Source organism: Notothenia rossii, assembly GCF_949606895.1.
Source record: "Notothenia rossii genome assembly, chromosome: 6".
Taxonomy (NCBI): Eukaryota; Metazoa; Chordata; class Actinopteri; order Perciformes; family Nototheniidae; genus Notothenia; species Notothenia rossii.
In genome coordinates this window covers 34,175,108-34,180,988 of record NC_136909.1, presented here as the reverse complement: position 1 = coordinate 34,180,988, position 5,881 = coordinate 34,175,108, and positions in this window count along the sequence as shown.

Sequence of the window (5,881 nt, the reverse complement as noted above, 5' to 3'; positions counted from 1 at the left end):
ATTCAATTTTCACTTCGTTTTTTCCCCTTCTTTTATTTATGTTCATATAACTATAGACTCCAAATAATACACAATATGAAATGTAATGAATGCATTTTAACTCCCTATAATAGACCGATCTACTACCAACAGAAACATATGGACATACTGTATTGTATAATACGTGTGCAAACTTATTTATTATCCTAACCATGTGAAACTGTTTTATTTAGGGTGTACCTCACATCCTGTCCAGGGGCATGCTCCCCGGGAAGATTTTCTTTAAATGTTGGAGTTTAATGCTTCACTCTGGTGCACTTTGAGGGCAAAATGAAGAGATGTAAACAATCAGATACCTCATTCACAACAACGGTGTTTCAGGGCCGGTTCGGAGCTGGAGCTTGAAAAGCACTGGGTTTTCCACTTCACACCGCAGCGGAGCAGCCTCCTAGCTCCGGAATCCGGTTCATTTCGAGCACCAAAAAATTGTCCGGCCAGAGCAAAAGCACCACATACGTCACGCTTACGTCGAAGCGGGGACAGGGGCAGGGGCGGGATCAACTCCTGAACAACAACAAAATGCCAACGTTTTATCTAGTTTGTACACAACGATGGAGAAACTTAACAAGCAGCAGTGGTCCACTGAAGAAACCAGCTACCTACTGGGAATCTGGTCTTCTGAAGAGGTACAGAGGAAGCTGGAGCACAATCGGCCATTGTTGTTGTTGTCGGTGTCAGCTGTGAGGGGTTTCCGCACGGTTTGGCTTTATGAAGCAGGCACGCAAACGGTTACGTCATGACGCAAACGATGACGCAATGACGCAGCACCAGTCGGACTCTAGGTAGTGTGAAAAGAGCCGGAGCTAAACCGAAGAACCGTTCTGAACCTGAAAAGCTCTAGCACGGAGCTTGAACCGGAGTTGCGTTGGTGTGAATGAGGTAAGAGAGTCCTTTACCTCACCTGAGCTGTAGTTATCAGAACCTCTCAAAAGGTACGTCGGCCCACCGGGAAAGTGCCCAGCAGTGGCGAGCCGTCAGGGCCCTCTAGACCCTTTGTGAGGGCCTAAGATATTCTACAAAATAATATTTAAAAACATTAAAAATATATATATTTTTTTTTATATTTTCTTTTATATTTTTTTAAGTTATATTTTTCATTAGTTTTACCAAAATAACTTGATTTAATTATATTTAAAATAACATTTCCAAAGAAATAAATCCTTCGAATCTGCCTATACAGTTTCTGTTGGAATGTGAAGGGTTAAATTAAAGAAGCTCGTCTCTGCGAGTTACTGCAAAGAGAGGAGCTGTTGGACGTCCAGGCGGTCCAGCTATGAATTCACAGAGGACCCAGCCAGCGCCATATAGATAGAAGAGTTACGACAGCGGAAGTCCAAAAACGGTTATCGTCACGTGGTTCATGCAGACGAGGATCGTTCCCCGGAAGTTCATGTCGGGCAATGTGAATGCATTGATAACAGGAGATAGAACTACGATTTTTGGTAATTATTAGTGAATAAAGGTTTTGATTTGCAATATTTATACAACAAACCGATATGTGTATGTATTTACATCAATATGTTTTAAAAAATAAAATAGAATTTGCTAATGTTTTGTTTAATACAAAAAAACAGGGAAAGGCTTGAAAAACACTGAGAGTTGAGACTCAGGGTGCAGGGTGAGGGTCTCAGTGCAGGTATTCAGGCTCCATTGAATCCCCCTCTGGTTCTTGTGCTGAAAGAGGGAGTAACAGACAGGAGAAAGGGTTATACACACCTATATAGCACACCTATTGGATGGGAAATTGCCTTGGGGAGATAAGGTGTGGTCTTTGTGCCCAACTGAAGTTATGGAACTTTATTATTTGTGAGTTTAACAAAGTATGACAAATGGCATCAGTAACAGATGTGATATGAATTTCTATAAAGTTGTCTCACATTCTTGTTCATATTTTATATACAGTATGTAATGAGTATAACATGTCCAGTAAGTATAAAGTGTTTCCTAATACCGTGTATTCAACCACTATGGAATATGTATGTGGGCAGACAAAACTGAGTTGTTCTGTGTGTGAAGTAACCTCAAGTCACTCCGCAGGCACATTTTGACAAAAAAGGGCAAGACTAGGCTGAGAGCAGAGGCTATACCCACCATCTTCGTGCATCGCCCTGTGGTCAAAAAGAGAAGGGCCCCTGCACCACGATTCACCCCGGGACCTGTATCTACAAAGCCCATAGCTCATGATCACAGCTATAGTGTGAAAGGTGACACAGGTATAATAAGTATGAACTCTTAGTAACAAAAATCATATTTCTTATTTTTAAGTGGTATAATATTTTAAATGTTCAAAAATCTACAGTGCCATGTCTTCTACTTACATTAGTCTCAAAGATTGAGGGAAGAAGGGATGAGGAGACTGAGAGAAAGGAAAGTGAGGGTGAAGAAAGAGAGGACATGGCTAGTGAGGAGAGACAGGGAGGGTGGACACCACCCACTCAGCCAGCAGCCAGTCAGCATACTTGAAAAACCTTGGTGGCTCTCTACTCATGTTGTTACAGTTGTCTTGGTTACAGCTCTCAAGTTTTTTTTTTTGCCATTTTCCACATCTTTAGAAAATATGAAATAAATGAAGTGAAATCAACCTCTTCTCTGGAGAACAAACTTTGATTTCTCTGTCTTGTGAGTTTGCAGTCTTGCAGCTTTGCTCCTCCACCTGTAACATCACTGCCCCTCCACCTGCCATACAGTAGGTTACTAACAAAATTACTTATATAATACAGTGATAGAATACATGTTTAGTATGCTTACTTATATAAAACAGTAGTATTAAACTTACCTTTTGTTTTCACTCTCACTTAAGTCCCTCTCCCTTTGCCATCAATCCAAAATAAAGTAAAAAGTTATATTTATCTAATATTTAACTCCCTCCACCCCCGCATACAATGCCGTTTAGAAGCCCCTCTTCTCTAATTCAACAACGTTGGACGAAATGACATTAAGAGAACGGAATTTACAATTAAAAGGCTGTTGAACGTGTGTTGCTAACTTGATCCGTTATCCTAGCTTTATCTTTTATCTGTAAACGTTCCCTAAATCTACTAATTTAGGGATGATCCACTGACATCCTTTAATACACATGTTAATTTGAATCAGATGTACTGATAATATCCGCAATATAAATCTTTAAACTTCTTCTTACCTTTAAAAGTCCATCACGAACGGTCTATTATGCTGCAACTCTACAGCTCTGCTAGCCTTGGCGCTAACTTCCGGGGAACGATTGAGAGGCTCCACGATCCGCCATTGCTGTAAAAAAGTGGTCCATTGGAGTGAACGGAGATGACGTAACTCAGTCTATACGGCGCTGGGCCCAGCTATTGTAACTGAACGAGAGAGTAATGTCAAATGACAGTACAATTGACCAATCATATCTTCCCTCTAAATGGGAGAGTGTTATTATCGCGGACTTTATGACAAGTTCCGCCCGCTGTGAAACTTGTCTTGTTTCCATAGCAACAACTTCCTGTCAACAGCGTTAACTCGCCTTCAAAATAAAAGCATGCCAAATTACACTTAAGACATACAACTGCAACGAAAGTAACAAACACAATGCAATATCCTTTTCAATTTCAAAGAACACAAATAGGGTTATTTACAGGTGTTTTGTGTGGTAGAGGGTCGCTTTCATTGATGCGTTTTGCACCCCAGGCCGTTGTTTTGATATTCCGCTGAAGTATAACTAGAGGGAAGGGGTGGGGGTCAGAGGGCCTAGGTATAAAAGTCACGGCTCGCCACTGGTGACCAGTATGCCAGGTGGCCAGTCCAGCCCTGGGTTTGAGAGGTGTATTGAAAAACATATTCAATGTCTGTTTAATACTTTCATTTTATAGAAAAAACATAACTATTTTCTCATTCATACTGTCATTCATAATGACTGTCTAAAGTAGGGGCGACTGCTTTAGACTGCTTTTGTTTGGCTAAGATTTAACAGCAAACAGCTAAAGGCCCGGACACACCAAGCCGATCTTGACCGTCGATGGGCGTCAGGCCGACAATGAACGTCGACACGCCCTACTCAGATTGGTGTGTCTTTTCAGCCGTGCCAACACCTTTTCGGCCGAAAATCCACCAATTTAAAGGCCCTGACACACCAGGTCGAAATCGTCCGTTTTCGTTAGTCGGACGACGAAGCGCGCCCTGTCGCCCAAACTCAATTTGGTGTGTCCCGCACCGTCGGCCGTGACACGCCTTATTTGGCCTTTCATGGCCGACGAACGGCCGATTCAACATGTTGAATCGGCCGTGCGTCGGCCACAGGCAGTCGGACAAAGAAATCACTCTGATTAGCTGTTCAGCTAGCGAATCAGTGCATGAGAAGTGAAACGGAAGTGAGGGACCCAAACAAACTATTAAGAAGGCAAATCTGAGATTTCATTTAACTCCAGCTCTCGACACAGGTTCGAGAAAGCCCCATGAGCTTCTCGAAAAATGGAACGCACACGCTATTTGTTGTTTGTTTATATCACGCAGTCTGTTTTTCTTCTCTCTTTGTATCACGCAGTCTGTCTTCCGGTTGTTGCCTCTTTTTAATGACCAATACACACTACCGCCACCTGCTGGTAAGGAGAGTTATTGCCACTCACGCATGCGGAGTTCGTACGTGCTTCTTGGCCGTCGGCTGAAGTCATTACAGTGAGTTCCAGTGCGACAAATGGCTAAGACGCAGAGACGCGAGGCAACACAACAGTCGGGTTCTTTGGTGTCAGCTTTGGTGTGTCCGGGCCCTCTTAAGCCCGAGGGTCCCCCCAGTGGACCCCACCGTTTTTTTACGAGACTATGTCTCAGGGCTTCTTAACATTTATGAAACCATTAATGTTCCATACCCTTTTAACGATAAGAAACTCAGCTAACTAAAAATATGATCAATTTTTAGCTAAAAGAAACACAAGAGTAATACCAAGCCTTTGAATTAACATGGAGCGAAAAAATGCTAACTAATGCTAACGGACTTTTGCACAGCACTCACGGTAGCAATGCCCTTATTACTTATCGTCACTGCACAAACAAGATATCCGATTAAAGCTGAAACTCCACAGATTCCACACATGTAATGTCATCACTGTAGGACTCCGAATTGTTGAGCTATCAGCCAGAAAAGAGAAAGTAAACAACATCCGGTTTCAAAAATATTACAATAATTACGTCTTACCTTTTTTGATTTGTGATCAAAAGTTGTGTTCACCGGAATAAAATCGCCGCTCAAGGTTAATCCAATGTGTTTGTGTCCAATTTTTACTGATAATCCACCATCATATTTATGGCAATATACTGGGTATAAAGTTTTGCCGTCTAGGCTTGTACTTTCAGATGTGTTTCGTTTGCTTCTCTATTACATCCGCAATGGTAATGTTGGATTTGGGAACTTCTCATCGATTCTATTGGATGTAATGGTTAAGAAAAAGGTGTAAATCACCCAAATCGACCAATGGGTTCCAGAGATATGGTCCTGCGTAAAGTATGAAGAATGCCAGCCGGCGTAAGCACTTTACGCAGCAGACTTTACTTATTGTTTACTACCATAAGGAAGCAGGAATTACAGGACCCAGAGCGCACGGAGCACAGAGCGGACATTAGATAACGGAATTTCAGTTTTATTGCTTATAGATTATCAGAACATTTCAAAGGGGACACAGCCACATGGGATATTAACCTATGCATTAACTACATCATCGTTGTTATCGTTTTAATGCCATTGAAGACCAGTTTAGAACAGACAAAGACAAAGGTAAGCCATGTTAGCATTGTGTAGCTACCTAGCGCCACTTGTTTTGATTTAAGTTTTTGTTGATAACGTTCCAAGTTTGTATCTTTCAGTGTTGAGGTGGGCATCGTTAGATTCTGT